We start from the raw sequence: 18,190 nt of genomic DNA, 5'->3' as shown, positions 1-18,190 counted from the left end.
TCTACCTAACAAGTACTGGGATTACAGGTAATACACCACCATGCCTGGCCCTATTTTATTTTTTATTTTGAAACAGAATCTCATGCCAGACGTGGTAGCACATGCTTGTAATCCCAGTACCTGGGAGACTGAGACAGGAGGATTGCAGGTCTGTGGCCAGCCTCTGCAACTTAGTGAGACCCTGTTTCAAAATAAAAGAATAAAATAGGGCTGGGAGTATAGCTCAAAGGTAGAATGCCCCTAGTACCATTACCTATACCACACGAAAGGAAGGAAGGAAGGAAGGGAGGGAAAGAGAAATAGGTTTTTACTAAATTGCTGAAACTGGCCTCAAACCTGTGATCCTTACATCTTCCTTCTCTTAAACTAGGCTCTACCTGGGTAGGACTGTCTATGAATAACAGTACTCTGGCTTGATTGGGAGCTGAGTGTGGGGAAACCCTTGCCCAGCTGCATTGTCAATAAAAGTAGCAAACTCATTGTTAGTAAAAGTGATAACCTTAATAAAAAATGACCAGGGAAAGCCACTGTTCTCCTTTGCTAATGAGGTCAAGTGACCAAATGTCAGACGAGCCGAAAAAAAAATTTTTTTTTTTTGGTGGTGCTGGGGATGGAACCTTAGGGGTATTCGACCTCTGAGCTACACCTCCAGCCCTGTTTTTTATACTTTATTTTGAACAGGGTCTCACTGAGTTGCAGAGGGCCTCACTAAGTAGCTGAGGCTGTCCATGAACTTAGATCCTCCTGTCTCAGCCTCCCCAATGCTGGGATTATAAGTGTGCGCCACCAAGCCTGGGTGACTAGCCAAAAATTTGACAGGGAGATCCTGAAAATGGGAAAACCAAAGGGGCTAATTAAGCTCCCCACAAATTCATGATGGGCTGTATGACCTATTGTGTTTTGGCTTTCTTTTGTCTATAGACTCCATATTTTCTCCTTTATGCGTCTCTCCTCCTTCACACCCAAGAGCCAAAACACTGCTTCCCTCCCCAGAAGCTAAGCGATTGACAACTGCCCCCTTCAAAATACATGCTACTTCAAAGCCCCTTCTTCGTAGTCCATGCTCTAACCTACTAGAATAACACAAGTCAGAGGAATGCATTGGGAATTTGGCATTTATCCTTTTTAAAATTTTTATCTTTGTTTTAGTTTTTTTGCAATTGCTGAAATTGGGACATTTTCAAGTCATGCCAAAAACATGGTTCTCATGGTTTCATTATCCCTTTATTATGTTCTGTATGTTTTTAGAAGTATTGGGAAATGAAAATTTAGGGAGCTGATACTATCTTTACCTACCTAGAAGTCCTACCTCTTTATTTCTTTAAAAAAAATTTACTGCGGTATAACTCTAAATATGTTATAAAATTCACCCATTTTAACATACAAGTCGGTGCAAATGGATAAAATTATAAAGTTCTGTTGCCATCACCACAGTTCAGTTTCGAGTTTATAACATTTCCACTATTCCAAACATTCCCCTTGTTTCCCATTTCCACTCTCCTATCCTAGCCCAAGAAAATCATGCTCCTTTCTCTCAAGAAATTTTATATAAATAGTATCATACAATATATTGTCAATTTTGTCTGGCTTCTTTCACATAGCATTATTTTACTGAGGCTCATGTTGTAACATGTAGTAATAATATTGTATTGTATAGATATTTTGTTTACCTATCCAACGAACTGATAGGACCTGGACTATTTCCAGTTTCTGGGCATTATGTTCCTATAGGCATCCAATGTTTAAGAGAGCTTATGTTTTGATTTCCCCTTTGAGATACCTAGGAGTCCAATTTCCAGGTCACGTTATAAGCTTATATTTAATTTGGTAGTTTTAAGAAACTGCCAAACTGTTTTCCAAAGTGACTGTAACATTTTAGATACACACTAGACATGTAAAAAGGTTTCTAGTTTCTCTATATCCTTGCCTGCCCTTGGTACTCAATGAAAAATTTTACATCCAATTTGGAGTGGTGGCGCATGCCTATAATCCTAGTATTTGGGGGGCTGAGACAAGAATATCTCAGAGTGTAGCCAGCCTCAGCAATTCAGTGAGGTTCTCATCAACTTAGCAAAACCCAGTTTCCAAATAAATAAAATAGAAAGCCGGGCATGGCGGTGCATGCCTGTAATCCCCACGCCTGGGAGGCTGAGACAGGAGGATCCCACAGGTTCAAAGTCAGCCTCAGCTGCTTAGTGAGGCTCTCAGCAACTTAGTGAGACCCTGTTTCCAAATAAAAGAGAAAACAGGTCTGGGAGTATAGCTCGGAAGTAGAAAAGCCCCTGGGTTCAACCCCCAGTACCACACAAAAAAAGAAATAAATAAAATGGAGCTCCAAGGTATAATGCCTCCGGGTTCTGTTCCTAGTCTCACACACACACACACACACAAATGACATCCATTCAAGCCTCTCCTGGAAGCTAATAATATAGGGAATTCTGTACCCATGAACCTTTCCTAAGGAATGTGGTAGAAGAGTTTCATCTAATCATGAGACAACTAAGAACACTTTTACTTTGTATTTTATTTTTGAAAAGACTGATGCTAGGAATGATTGTGTATTTGACACATAAATGTAGAGAGATGAAAGTGGAGGTAGAGATAGAAGACATGTAATTACTGTATGTGGTGATTAAGTAGAAATAATTGAACTAAAAAAACTAGAATATCAGAGTGAAAGAGAAAGAAAATGAATTTACTCAGTGTTGTACAGACAATAAGTGGAATTAAAAGATTTCAGTAAATACTGGCACACAGATAATAAAAGAAAGATATGATACTACAAAAGATGTAAGCATAAAGTTAACCATTATACAATTACTACCTTTTTTTTTTTTTTTTTTTTTTGGTGGTACTGGGGCTGAAACCCAGGTGTCTTCTACCTTCAGGTTACACTCCCAGACCTATTTTATATTTTATTTGCAAACAGAGTCTCTTAGGCCAGCTGAAGCTGGCTTCGAACCTGCACGATCCTCCTGTCTCGGCCTCCCAAGTGCAGGGATTACAAGCGTGCGCCACCACTCCCGGCACTTCCTACCATTTTTAAAATAAATAAGAACAAAGGAAACATATATATATACTTCAGAGAGAAACATCAAATGTAACAAAATCTACATAATTATAAAGTATTAGGCTGGGCCCAGTGGCACATGCCTATGATCCTAATACCTGAGAGGTGGAGACAGGAGGATTGCAGGTTTGAGGCCAGCCTCAGCAGCCTAGTGAGACCTTCCTTCGAAATAAAAAGTAAAGCCGGGAGTGGTGGCGCACACTTGTAATCCCCACGCTTGGGAGGCAGAGACAGGAGGATCGCGCAGGTTTGAAGCCAGCCGCGCGCGCTGGCTTAGGAGACCCTGTTTCCAAATAAAAATGTAAAAATAGGTCTGGGAGTGTAGCCAGAGGTAGAAGGGCTTCCAGGAACCCCAGTACCACCAAAAAATAAATAAATAAATAAATAAATAAATAAATAGTAAAATAGGGCTGGGGTTGTAGCTCAGAGGTAGCACACCTTTGGGTTCAATCCCAGCAGCACAGCAGTGAATAAATATATAAACTAGGACAAAGTTGAGACCAAGAATATTAGTAATATCAATTAATGTAAATGAGCTTACTTTACCTATTAAAAGATGAAGATTTTCAATTTGCTTACAAAACAAGACCCATCAATATAGTATACATAAAAGGTATATCTAAAATAAAATTTCTCAGAAAAGCTAAAATACAAGGGATGAAAAAAGGTATTCTAGCCAATAAAAATGATAAGAAACCAATATTAAAAATCCTGACTACAAAGAGAACAGGATTCAAGCCCAAAAGCATAAAGTGATGTGAAGAAAAGCCTTTTTAATGCACATTTCACAAAGATAAGGCTTAATAATATTTATGCAGCAACACAGAAAACCTCTCTATAAAGAAAAATCCACAAAAGATACAAGGACACCTAGACATTACTAACAGAAGACTTAAACTTACTACCTTACTACAAAATTGGTCAAGTGGATGAAAAATAAGGAGAAAAATACCTAAATAACATGATTAGTAATGTAGATAGTATGAATATTTATCAAATTTGTACGCTTATAACAGAATAAATTTTCTTCACTAAAGCCCATGGATTATCACAAAAAATATTATGTTAGGGCCAAAAAATATTGTTTCATTAAATATGAGCAATGGTCTAATCACAACGTAATACCACTAGAAAGTTGTAAGAAGAAAAATATCCTTCAAGAAATTTCAAATTTTCTATAAAATAACTCTGGATGGAAAAAGAAACACCATATGAAATTTCTAAAATAACAATGAAAATACTACAAATTAAAATTTATGAGCCAGGCATGGTGGCACACGCTTGTAATCCCCGCATTCAGGAGGCTGAGACAGGAGGATCACGGTTCATTGACAGCTTCAGTGAGGTCCTCTGCAACTCAGTGAGATCCTGTTTCAAAAAAATAAAAAATAAAAAAATAGGGCTGGGGGTGTAGCTCGGAGATAGAATGCCCCTGAGTTCCATCCCCAGTATTGCAATAAAATAAAATAAAAGTTATGGATGTATTTAAAGTAATCAGTGATCAGAGGATAACTGATAGCTATAAAAATGTTTTCATCCAAATAAAAATGAAAAAAACAAACTAATTACAACTCAAAAACCTTGAAAAACATGAAACCAAACCAAATCACAATGAAATAACTTTATTAATAAAGATAAAAGCAGAAATTAATGAGGAGGAACAGGGACTGGCAAACTTTCCCTAGGCTATCATGTAAATATTTCAGGCTTGTGGACAGTATGTCCTATGCTGAGATCACTCACCTCTGTTTCTGTACCACAAAAGCAGCCAGGGACAATATATAAATGGCTGTGGCTGTGATACAATAAAACTTTTTTTTTTTTTTTATGGTTACTGGGGTTCCTTGAAGCTCTTCTACCTCCGAGCTACACTCCCAGACCTATTTTATAATTTTTTTTATTTTTGGAAACAGGGTCTCTTAAGCCAGCCCGGCTGGCTTCAAACCTGCGCAATCCTCCTGTCTCCGCCTCCCAAGCGCGGGGATTACAAGCATGCGCCACCACGCCTGGCTACAATAAAACTTTAATTATAGAAACAAGCTACCAGCCTATAGGCCACAGTTTACTGCAGGCCTACCTTAGGTAGAAAAATTGCAGATATAATTAAGACATCAAAAAGGGTTTTTGAAAAAAAATAACAAACTGATTGGATATAAAGAAGATACAAATACAAAATAAGAAAATTACCTCTTTTTTTTCTTTTCTTTTTCATACTTGAGATTGAACCCATGGACATAGCTATTATTAGATTTAGAAACATGAAGAATAACAATTTCTATAAAATAAATCAAAAAATTATTAAGAAACTACTCTGAAAAAAAAAAAAAACAACTGGCCCATATTGACTGACTGATTTTGGTACTGAGGATTGAACCAAGGGGCAGTCTACCTCCGGGCTATCCTCCCACCTCTTTTTATTTTATTTTATTTTTGTTGAAACAGGGTCTTACTAAGTTTCTGAGGCTGATCTTGAACCTGATTCTCCTGTCTCAGCCTCCCAAGTATTGAATTACAGGCAGTGCCACCACACCCAACTGTCCCAGATGGTTTACTTGACAGAAGAATTCTACCAAGCCTTCAGAGATGAGACAATCCCAATGTTAAGCAATTTGTTCCAAAGGATTGAAAATAAAGAACATTTCATAATTCAGAAAACCTATAAGCCATTATCATTCTTGTAATTAACAACATGAAGTTATATGATAATGTAGAAAGATTAAATATTAGCAAATAAAAGCTAGCACCTATATCTATGCTGAGAATACAAAGTTCATTTTACCAAATCTGTTAGTGTTATACATCATACTAGTAGATCTCAAAATTAATAAAAGTTGTATGATTATCTCTGTAGATGTTTAAAGATATTTTTTTGACAAAATTCAACTTCTGGCCAGGCGTGGTGGCGCACGCTTGTAATCCCAGTGCTTGGGAGGCTGAGACAGGCGGATCGCACAGGTTCAAAGCCAGCCTCAGCTACTTAGTGAGGCTCTCAGCAACTCAGTGAGACCCTGTTTCCAAATAAAGTATAAAATAGGGCTGGGAGTATAGCTCCAAGGTAGAAAAGCTCCTGGGTTCCACCCCAGTACGACACACACACACACACACACACACACACACACACACACAAATTTCAACTTCTGTTCCTGATGAAAATAGAAACTCAAAGATATTTTCTCAACATAAGAAAAATGTATTCCAGAATCTTTCTTAATGAGGCATCAACAAAGGCTTTTCCAGTAAGATCAGAAGCAAAGCATGAACACCTACTGTTTCTGCTTTTTTTTTTTTTTTTTTTTTTTTTTTTTGGTGGTACTGGGGGTGGAACCCAGGGACTTTCTACCTCTGGGCTATACTTCCAGAACTATTTTATATTTTATTTGGAAACAGGGTCTCACTGAGTTGCTGAGAGCCTCACTAAGTAGCTGAGGCTGGCTTCGAACCTGCACGATCCTCCTGTCTCAGCCTCCCAAATATTGAGATTACAAGCGTGCGCCACCACGCCAGGCTCTCTGCTACTTTTATTATTTTTATTATTTTTTGGTGGTACTAGAGATGGAACCCAGTTGGATTCTACCTCTAAGCTGTACCCCCAGCCAGATTTTTTTTATTCTTTATTTTGAAACAGGGTCTCATTGGGTTGCAGAGGGCCTCACTAAGTAGCTGAGGCTGTAGATGAACCGTGATCCTCCGGTCTCAGCCTCCCAAATGCTGGGATTCAGCCGGGCGTGGTGGCGCACACTTGTAATCCCCACGCTTGGGAGGCAGAGACAGAAGGATAGCGCAGGTTCGAAGCCAGCCACAAGCGCTGGTTTAGGAGACGCTGTTACAGATAAAAATGTAAAAATAGGTCTGGAAGTGTAGCCCGGAGGTAGAAGGGCTTCCAGGAACCCCAGTACCACCAAAAAAAACAACAACAAAAAAAAAACAAAAAACAAATGCTGGGATTATAAGCGTGTGCCACCAGGCCCGGCTTTCTGCTACTTTTCAGTGCTCTGCCAGAGGTATCAGCCAATACAGTTAGACAAATCAACTACATCAAGGGTTGGCAAATTATGGCCCACAGGCCAAATTAAACCTGCTTCCTATTTTTGTAAGTAAAGTCTTTAAATAAACATAGCCATGCCTATTGTTTACTGTTTATGGTTTAGTAAAGACAAAGACCACATGGCCTGCAAAGCCTAAAATCCTTGTTATCTGGCCCTTTTTAGAAAAAAAAATTGCTGCTTCCTCAACTCAAAATGTAAGAACTGTTAAGGAAATAAAACTCTCTTCAAGACAATCTGACTGAAAATCCCTAGAGAATCAGTGATAAAAGTGTATCAAATATTTGTGCGCATGTGTGAGTCTGTGTGGTGTGTGTGTGGTGTGTGTGGTGTGTGTGTGTGTGTGTGTGTGTGTGTGTGGTATTTTACTGAGTATTGAACCCAGAGGCTTTCTACCTCTGAGTTATACCCCCAGCCCTCTTTTCATTATTAATTTTTGTTTTGAAACAGGGTCTCACTAGGTTACTGAGAGTCTTACTAAGTTGCTTAGGCTGTCCTCGAACATGCAATCCTCCTGTTTCAGCCTCCCACCTACTAAGATTACAGTACAGGTGTGCACCACCACACCTGGCTTTCCAATTATTTTAAAAGTTCAGTAAGTTAGCCAGGCGTGGCGGTGCACACTTGTAATCCCAGCATTTGGGAGGTCAAGACCAAAGGATCGCGGTTCGCGGACAGTCTCAGCCACTTAGTGATGCCCTCCGCAACTTAGTGAGACTCTGTTTCAAAATAAAGAATAAAAAGAGCCAGGTGTGATGGCGCATGCTTGTAATCCCAGCATTTGGGAGTCTGAGACAGGAGGATCCGGGTTCACAGACAGCCTCAGATACTTAGTGAGGCCCTTTACAACTCAGTGAGACCCTGTTTAAAAAAAAAAAGAATAAAATGCAGGGCTGGGAGATTAGCTCGGGGGTAGAATGTCCATGGGTTCCATCCCCAGTACTAAAAAAAAAAAAAAAATTAAAGAAAATGTAGGATCAGCTTTCCAACAACAATTAAAGAAAATATAGGATCAGCTTTCCAACATAGGCACTGGTAGAGACTTTCTCAATAAGACTCCCATTTCAGGACATCAAACTGAGAATCAATAAATTGAATGCCATCGAACTATAAAGCTTCTGTTCACCAAAAGTAATAAGAGTCTAAAGAGTACCTACAGAATGGAAGAAAATCTTCACTAGTTACTCTTCTGATAGAGGACTAATATCTAGAATATATAAAGAACTTAAGAAAATTTAACATTAAAAAATTAAAAATGGTGCCAGGCATGGTGGCACACACTTGTAATCCCCACGCTTGGGAGGCGGAGACAGGAGGATCATGCAGGTTTGAAGCCAGCTTTGTTGGCTTAAGAGACCCGGTTTCCATATAAAAATAGTTCTGGGAGTATAGCCCGGAGGTAGAAGGGCATCCAGGAACCTCAGTACCACCAAAGAAGAAGAAGAAGAAGAAGAAGAGGAGGAAGAGGAGGAGGAGGAGGATACAATCAGCCATCAAATATATGAAAAAAATTCAAAATCATTAGCAATTAGGGAAATGCAAATGAAACTATCCTGAAATTTTATCTAACTCCAATAAGAACCACAATCATCAAGAATATAAACAAACAACAATAAGTGCTGAAGAGGATGTGAGAAAATAGAAACTTTACTATTGGTGGGATTGAGTATTAGTAAATCACTATGGAGAGCAGTATGGATCATATGACCAGCTATACCATTTCTCAGTATATTTTCTGAAGATATTATAGTGATAAATTTATACCCATGTATCTGACACAATTCATATTAATCGAATTATGGAACCAACTCAGGTATCATCAACAGATGAATGGAGAAAGAAAATGTGATATGTATACACAATGTAATTCTACTCAGTCATAAAAATGAACAAAATTATGTCATTTGCAGGAAAGTGCACAGAAATAGAGAATTTTATGCTGTGATATCAGCCAGTCTCAGAAAGTCAAGGATTTTATGCTTTCTGTAGAGGCTGGAGAGAAATCAGGAAATATAAGGGACTTTAGATAAATGTGGGGAGAGACCAGTAGAACAGCAAATGTGGAAGATGTAGAAATAAGGAGGATTGAGGAAGAAAGTAGCTCAGATAATACTTTGAAAAGATATAAAGGTATTAGGGGTAGTCAGGGGGATGTGGAGAGACGTACACCAAGAGCTCTGTGTATGGACCTTTGTATCATGTTGAATCTCACTACGATATACAATTGTACTAATAAAAGCATATGAAAAAGAAGAAATATATAGGTTCTTGCTATGTTACCCTGCACTAGTCTGGAAACGGATCCTCTGTCTCAGCCTCCCAAATACTGGGATTACAGGTGTACACCACTCTGCATGCCTCCACTTACAATATTAATGAAGAAAACTAAACAATTAGGAATAAACTTAACAAATGGGCAAAATTTATATGCAGAAAACTTTAAAACAGTCTGACACAACTGTAATCCTAGTATTTAAGAGGCTGAGACAGGAGGATTTCAGGATTGCAGCTAACCTTTGCAATTCAGTGAGGCCCTCTGCAACTTAGTGACACCATGTTTCAAAGTATAAAACAAAGTAGTGTTGAAGGTGTAGCTTAGAGGAAGAATGCCCCTAAATTCAAGCCCTGTATCACACACATACTGAAAAGACCCACTCTGAAAGACATAAAAACAGCCTTGAACAAATGGAAAGGTAGATCACTCAACGTTATTAAGATGTCATTTCTCCCTATATTAATATTATTAATGTAAATTACTAGTATAAATTTAGTGTAATCCCAATAAAAATTCAAACAAACTTTTATGGAGTTAGACAAGTTGATAGTAAAGTTCTTACAGAAAAGCAGCATACTAAAATATCCAAGGACACACTAAAATACCAAAACCATGAGGTAGAATTAGTCACACTGCATATTAAAACATAATCCCCGTGTGGGAGGCAGAGACAGGAGGATCGCGCAGGTTCGAAGCCAGCCGCGCTGGCCTAAGAGACCCTGTTTCCAAATAAAAAATATAAAATAGGTCTGGAAGTGTACCCCGGAGGTAGAAGGGTTCCATCCCCAGTACCACCAAAAAATACATAAAAATAAATAAATAAAAGTGCCACATGTGATTTTTATGCTCTTTTGTGACTACTAGACTAATGTCTAATTCCTTATCAATCTATAAACCCCATGAAGGTGGGAACGCCATAACCATCTTAGACTTGATAATTTCCCCAAGCCATATCACAATATCTGGTATGTAGTTGGCGCATACAAGGTAGGCAATATATTTGTACCAGGCCCACTGTTCCCTTGGAGTTCTTAAGTGTTTGGGGAAGAGAAAGACGTAGATAAGAAATGAGAAAAATTATGTGGTAAATATTAGGAAAAATTATGAAGAAATAATCATCAGGAAATGTTCTTTGGGAACGTGGTATTTAAGACTTGAAAGACAAGGGATTATCTATCTGAAGATACGGTGAGAATACAGAGTATTTCCAAAAAAAGGAAATTGAACATGCAAAGGCCCAAGGGTGGAAACAAGTTTGAGAGATTCAAAAAATAAGCCGGGCGTAGTGGTGCATGCCTGTAATACCTGTGCTCGGGAGGCGGAGACAGGAGGATAGCGCTGGTTCGAAGCCCGCCTCTCTGGCTTAAGAGACCCTGTTTCCAAATAAAAATACAAAAAATAGATTGGGGAGTGTAGCCCGGAGGTAGAAGGGTTTCCAGGAACCCCAGTACCACCAAAAAAATAAATAAATAAGAGCCAATACAGCTTCACTGTAAAGAGATGTGGATTAGGATAAGGTTTTGTTTTTTATTTTTATTTTTTGGTATTGGGGATTGAACCCATAAGCATTCTACCTCCAAACTACACCCCTGGCCCTAATTTATTTTTATTTTGAAACAGGATCTCGCCAGATTGATGAGAGACCCACTACTCTCTGAGGCTATCCTGGAACCTGTGATCTCCTGTCTCAGCTGCCCAAGTGCTAGGATTACAAGCATGCGCCACCATGCCCAGCTAGGATAAACTGTTTAGAATTATGTCTTCATTTTAATTGCAAGAGAAGCCACTGTGTATTAGAGTGTGTGTTAGGCAAAATGGCCTCCCAAAGATGTCCATGTCCTAATCTCTAGAATTTATGAATATATTAAAGTACTTGACAAAAAAGAGTTAAGGTGGCAAATAGAAGCAAGATTGTTTTGATGTTAAAGTTTGTGTATTAACCTGGATTATCCAGATAGGTATAGAGTAATCCTCAGTTGTAGATAAGAGAGTGATTCAGTGTGAGAGGACTCAACTCGCATTGCTGGTTTTAAAAATGAGGGAGGCAGGCCACGAGCCAAAGAGTGCAGGTGATCTCCACAAGTCCAAGAGGATATAACATAGGCATTAGATATACAAAGAATCGAGAGCCTCCAGATTAAAGCCGTTAGAGCATGTGAAGTATTAAATGGGAGTTTTCTTGCCTAAGGCTTCATACTTTTTATGTCATTAACAGTATTATTCAAATGGTTGGTTTTCATCTTTTCAACCTGGCTGACAGAATTTATTCTTTATATGCCATTAATATCATTACGCAAATGGCTGGTTTTCATATTTTTTGACTGGACAATTAGAAAAAGTTATATAACTCAAAGTAGGCAGTTACGCTGGGCATGGTGGTGCACACCTATAATCCCAGTATTTGGGAGGCTGAGACAGGAGGATCATAGGTTTGTGGACAGCCTCAGCTACTTGGTGAGGACTTCTGCGACTTAGTGAGACCCTGTTTTAAAATAAAGAATAAAAAAATCAGGGAGGGGATGTAACTCAGAGGTAGAATGCTGCTGAGTCCCATCTTCAGTACCACCAGAAAAAAAAAAATTTTTAAGTAAGCACATTTTGGGAGAAAAAAATCATAAAGGATGAGAAAGACAGCGTATAAATAAAGTGAGCCTAGGACTAATCTAAAAATGTTTACCATTAGTCTTGGGACTGCCCTAAAATAGTGATTGTATTTAAAATAAGTCAATTTGTCTAGTTGCCTCAATTTTCTCATGTGTGAGATTATCCACTGAAGGTCTAATATTCTTTACTGAAGAGCAAATAAACCTTGTATTTACAGTGAGTTTATTTACTTTTATATTGACTGTCATAAATTCATTGTACTACAAGTTAATTTCTTGCTATTTATAATATATCTGAGTTCATACCTAAGAAACTCCAAGTGAAAATACTATCCTTGTCACAAATTGTTAAATATTGGCTTGATTTTATTGATTTATATCCATGCATTTCCCTTTAAATTGGAACAAAAAATACCCATCTATCCAGAATCTGATATGTGCCTATAAACAATATAACTGATGAAAATTTTCAGTGTTTATAAACAAAGAAATTGTCAACAGAATGCCTGGCAATAGTCTTAGCAGAAAAAAATTAGAGCCTAAAATGCATGAAGATTGGCTCAAAACAAATTGTCCCTGCCAACAGAAAATCTGACAATTATTCTGTTGTCTAATTTGGCTCAGCCCAAGTTGACCTTGTTTATTCATCTCAGTCTTTTAGTTCTTGTTAACTTGGCATGAGAGAAGAACATATGGCATATGTCTAAGAAGTCCATTTCTGCATGTTATACCAAAATAAATGTAGAATATACTGAGCATTCCCCATGTGTTGCATTCTTAAGGTAGCTTGAATATATATTAGATAGAACTGGTTATGCTCATATTAGACCAACTAGATGTTCTGTTTGCTGTCTACAAACTAGAAACTTCCCTAGAGACATATTTTCCTAAGTCTTGGTATAGAACTAAAACTGGCCAATTTTAAACATTTCCAAAGTAGATAATTTTTAAAACATTAAACAAAAATATACCACCAATTTATTAACTTAAAGGTATTTATAGGTTTTCATTGAATCCTAGGCTACTTTTAAAGAAAGCGGATCAAGACAGTGTGAGAAATATAATAGGAGCTGAAAAAACAGTATTTCCATTTGCTCTCTAACTTAATCTAGACCGTTTTTCATTTCTTTTTATTACCCGCTGAAGCCTACTGTGAAAGAGAAACTCTGTGAGGAAACGAGTTCTTTACAAATGCGCAGCTTTCTTAAGGAATTGCAGTTCTCTAGAACCAGAACTAGGAGGGGGAAAAAAAACTTACAAAAGACAAAGCTTCAAAGTTTATAGTTTAAGTAGTGTTTTAGCCGGGCGTGGTGGCGCACGCTTGTAATCCCCGCACTTGGGAGGCGGAGACAGGAGGATCGTGCAGGTTTGAAGCCAGCCGCGCTGGCTTAAGAGACCCTGTTTCCAAATAAAATATAAAATAGGTCTGGGAGTGTAGCCCGGAGGTAGAAGGCCCCTGGGTTCCATCCTCAGTACCACCAAAAAAAAAAAAAAAAAAGTAGTGTTTTGCCTTGGAATGCCCTATTATGAAATTTTAATTTCATGTTTAAAGCTTTATTTATAGCCGGACAATTAGAAAAAGTTATATAACTCAAAGTAAGTACAGATAAATTGTGTGTGGTGGCACACACTTGTAATCCCACCATTCGGTAGGCTGAGACAGGAGGATCATGGTTTAAGGACAGCCTCAGCTACTTAGTGAGGCCCTTTGCAACTCAGTGAGACACTGTTTCAAAATAAAGAATAAAAAATGGGGCTAGGGGTGTAGCTCAGAGGTAGAATGCTCCTGGGTTTCATCCCCAGTGCTACAAAAAAAAAAAAAAAAGCTTTATTTATATCTGTTGAAACTCTTACAACACAGGTATTCATTTTATGATCCTGAAATTATGAGTTTGTATAGAGCAATGGAAGCCCTAAAATATGATGTGTTTAAATGAGTTTACTTCTTATAAACCCAGTCCCTACTTAAATATCCCTCTCCAGTGAATACTAGTATTTATTTCTACCTATGAATTGCTAATCATTACTTCCACTGATTGCTGCCTACTCAATACATCAATACAAGCATTTTAAAACAACTGAAAATCATGCCAAAAATATCTTTAAAAGTTGATGAAAGAGATATTGGAGAAACATTCAGGTGTCTTGTAAAACTACTAAAAATGAGGATATGATATACAGATCAAATAACTGAAAAATTCCACAAGGATAATGAAATAAATGGACTTAAAGTGAATTTATTAAAGTATTGGTAGAAGCACTCAGGAAAAATGAAGCCCTTGAATTTTTTAATCACCATATATGCTGTGAAAGTCAGATATTAAGTTAAAGATACCATATCATGCTATTAAACAATTTGGTAGAAAAAACGAGGATCATTCCCACCCCCAAGTCAAATAAATTTACTCTTTGTTCAAAGGATCTATACAATGTAAAATGAATATTTTTTTTGGGGGGGTGGTACTGGGGATGGAACCTTTCTACCCCCAGGCTACACTCCCAGACCCCCCTCCTTTTTTTTTGCGGGTCTGGGGATGGAACCCAGAGGCATTTGACCTCCTAACTACACCCCCTGCCCTATATTTTATTCTTTATTTTGAAACAGGGTCTCACTAAGTTTCGGAGGGCCTCACAAAGTAGCTGAGGCTGTCTGCGAACCATGATCCTCCGGTCTCAGCCTCCTGAATGCTGGGATTACAAGCGTGCGCCACCACGCCCAGCTCTGGAAACAGGGTCTCTTAAACCAGAGAGGCTGGCTTTAAACCTGCACGATCCTCCGGTCTCCACCTCCCAAGCACGGGGATTACAAGCATGCGTCACCATGCCCGGCACAAATTAAGGATTTCTTTTTTCATTTATTTATTTTTGCAAGTGCTGAGGCTTGAACCCAGAGTGGTTTCATTCATGCTAAGCAAGCAGTCTGCCACTAAGTTACAGCCCCATCCCCATATTTTATTAATATAAATTAAGCTTATCTATATTTTCACTCTGTATTTTTAGTAAAATTAAGAGGTTTTCTTTTTCCTTCCTGAAAGCAACTATCCTCAAATATAGACCTCACATAGGTTTATTAAAGTGTTGAAATATGTAGTTTCAAAGTCATGACATTTATACCGTTGCCTTTGTAGACTAGATAGAAATACCAATTTGCCTTTGCTATTCTTCACTATTTCCTTGGTCTAATTTTAATCTCACTGCCATATTCTTTAATATTAGGTTCACATACTTTTCTATATTAAGAAAGAGAGGGAGAGGTTAAGAAATTAAGATGTTCAGGAAGGAAATTATGGATAGCACAAAACTTAAGAATGTTTTGTGTGTTTATGTGTGTGTGCAAAACTTATAATAATATAAAACTTATAACTAAATAATACTTTTGAATTTCCTATTTCAAAATGAAAAACAGAGGTAGACAAGAGTGCTGAATTTCCTTCTGTATATATGGCACTTCCTCAGAAAAAAAAATCCCTAAATGAAGCCAGAAATATCCTAATACCATCATGTAATACTTTTTCCTTATAGACCTTCTCTCTTACCTACATTCAAGGTACATGGAACTTTGTTACACCTCTTCCCAGCGAAAAGATGCATATCTGAAATAAGAGAGAAAACACATATGCAGATACCCTATAGTTAGAAATTATTTGGATTTTCCTTTTTATGTTCTTATAAGCAAACTTGGTGTTGTATTTTTTATTACATCACAAGGTTAGAAGTATGTCTTTAAGAGGCTAAAACTGGTTGATGAAATTCTCCACATAATTCCCCATCAGCCAGGGATGATTGGGGCAGTTTGTAATCCTAGTACTTGGGAGGCTGAGACAGGAAGATCACAGGTTTGAAGATAGCCTCAGCAATCTTGCCAGACCCTGTTTAAAACAAAAGATTAAAAAGGGGATGGGATTGTAGCTCAGAAGTAGAATGCACCTATATTTGATCCCCGGTACCACAAAAATTAAGGCTGGCTTTGGGCCTGTAATCCTCCTGTCTTCATCTCCCAAGCCATGTCCAGCTTTATTTTAATTCTGAAACAGGATCTCACTAAGTTACTGCATGCTGGCCTTGTTCTTGCTATCCTCCCATGTACTGGGATCAAAAGGTTATGTCCCTATGCTTAGATCATTGGGTACTTTATATTTTTGTTTTCAATACACTAACTTTTTCTTCCAATTAGTTGTGCTATTATTGAACCCGTCAGTGAGTTTTAAAAATATTTTTGAAGTTAGGTGTGGTAGCACACACTTGTAATCCCAGAACTTGGGAGGCTGAGACAGGACAGGAGGATTGCAGGTTGGAGGACAGCCTCAGCAAGTAGTGAGATCCTCATCAACCCAGAGAGACCCTCTTTCGAAATAAAAATAAAATGGGTTGGGAAGTATATCTTGGAGGAAAATGCTCCTGGGTCAATCCCCAGCACCCCACAAAATTTTTTTTTTGTTATTTTACTTTTAAATTCTTCATTCTTTATCTCATTTAATTCTTTTTGTTACTTTCTGGTTTTATCTTAAGAGCTTTAATGATTACAGGAGCATTGTTTTGCATGCAAATTGAGATTTTAAAGGTTGCTTATGCCAAGTAATTTGGGCTATCCTGGACTTTTTGTTTTTGTTTTTGTTTTTGTTTTTTGGTAGTACTGGGGATTGTATCCTGCACATTTTGAATATTATGTTATAAGATATTTGTCTTGTTGAACTCGTAAAGAACATATACCATATGTTCTCTGACCATAGTGGAATTGTACTAAGAATAAACAACAGCAAAAAATATGGTGGCGCACGCTTGTAATCCCAGCATTTGGGAGGCTGAGATGAGAGGATTGCGGTTCAAGGACAGCCTCAGCTACTTCTTAGTGAGGGCCTTTGCAACTCAGTGAGACCCTGTTTCAAAACAAAGAATAAAAAATAGGGCTGGGGTGTAGTTCAGAGGCAGAATGCTCCTGAGTTCCATCCCTAGTACCATACACACAAAAAAAGAAAAATCTATGTATACTTAGAAACTTAAAAACACATTTCTGAATAATCCACAGGTCAAGAGGCAGTCTCAAGGAAATCATAAGATATTATAAACAGAAAATAAGTCACAACATAAAATTTGTGGGCTGCACCTTAAACAAGGCATAGCTGAAATTTTATTCTATTAAATACATACATTACTAAATGTCTCAATCAATAATCTAAGCTTCCACTATGAGAAATTGGAAAAATAATTACAATTAAACTCAAAACAAAGAGAAGGAAATAATCAGAGTATACATCATGGAATTTATTTTCTTATTTATTTCTTATTTATTTATTATTTTTTCTTTGTATTACTGGGGATTGAACCCAGAGATATCCTACTTCAGAACTACACCCACAGCCCTATTTTTTATTCTTTATTTTGAAACAGGGTCTCACTAAGTTGCAGAGGGCCTCAATAAGTAGCTGAGTCTGTCCGTGAACTTGTGTTACTCATGTCTCAGCCTCCCAAGTAGTGGGATTACAAGCATGTGCCACCACTTCCAGCTACATCATTTTTTTAAATAGAAAAAAATAAAGGAAATAAAAGGTTTGTTTGCAAAGATCAATGAAATTGGTAAGACTAGTTAAACTGGTGGAGGAAAAAACCATGTTATTGATAGTAACAATGAAAGAGGATATCATGACTTCATAAACATTAAATCGACTACTAATGTTATAAACTATTCTAGGAGTATAAATTTGATAAAGTTGGAATGGAATAATTTCTTGAAAACCACAAACTACAAACTTGTCAAAAATGAAACTGATAACCTGAATACTTCTATGACTATTAAAGGAATTGAATTTATAGTTTTAAAAAACTCAAAAAAGCCAGACATATTGGAAAATGCTTGTATCACAGTACTTAGGAGGCTAAGACAGAAGGATCACAGGTTCACAGCCAGCCTTAGAATTTAGAGAAGCCCTCAGCAACTTAGGTCCAGTTTCAAAATAAAGAATAAAATAGGGCTGAAGATATAGCTCTGAGGCAGAATGCCCCTGGGTCCAATGTCCAAACAAGTCAGAGGGAAAAAAGATATCTCTAGGTTCACATGATTTCCTGGTAAATTCTACCAAATATTTAGAAGGAAAAAAACATAGCATCAATTTTGCATAATCTCTTTCAGGATATGTAAGATAAGGCAGTGAATCCTATCTTATTTTCTGAGACTGCCATTACCCAAACAAAGATAGCACAA

General features: G+C 37.6%; 1 protein-coding gene across 1 annotated transcript in view; it reads left to right on the top strand.

The window, feature by feature from the left end:
* WDPCP (WD repeat containing planar cell polarity effector) overlaps positions 1-18,190 on the top strand; it is a gene marked incomplete at its 3' end in the record, with an annotated part of 308,777 nt that overhangs the window by 241,321 nt on the left and 49,266 nt on the right. The window lies entirely within an intron of this gene.

This window comes from Muscardinus avellanarius, assembly GCF_963383645.1.
Source record: "Muscardinus avellanarius genome assembly, chromosome: 15".
NCBI lineage: Eukaryota > Metazoa > Chordata > Mammalia > Rodentia > Gliridae > Muscardinus > Muscardinus avellanarius.
Note: the sequence above shows the minus strand (reverse complement) of the source record. Positions and strands in the feature narration are given on the sequence as shown.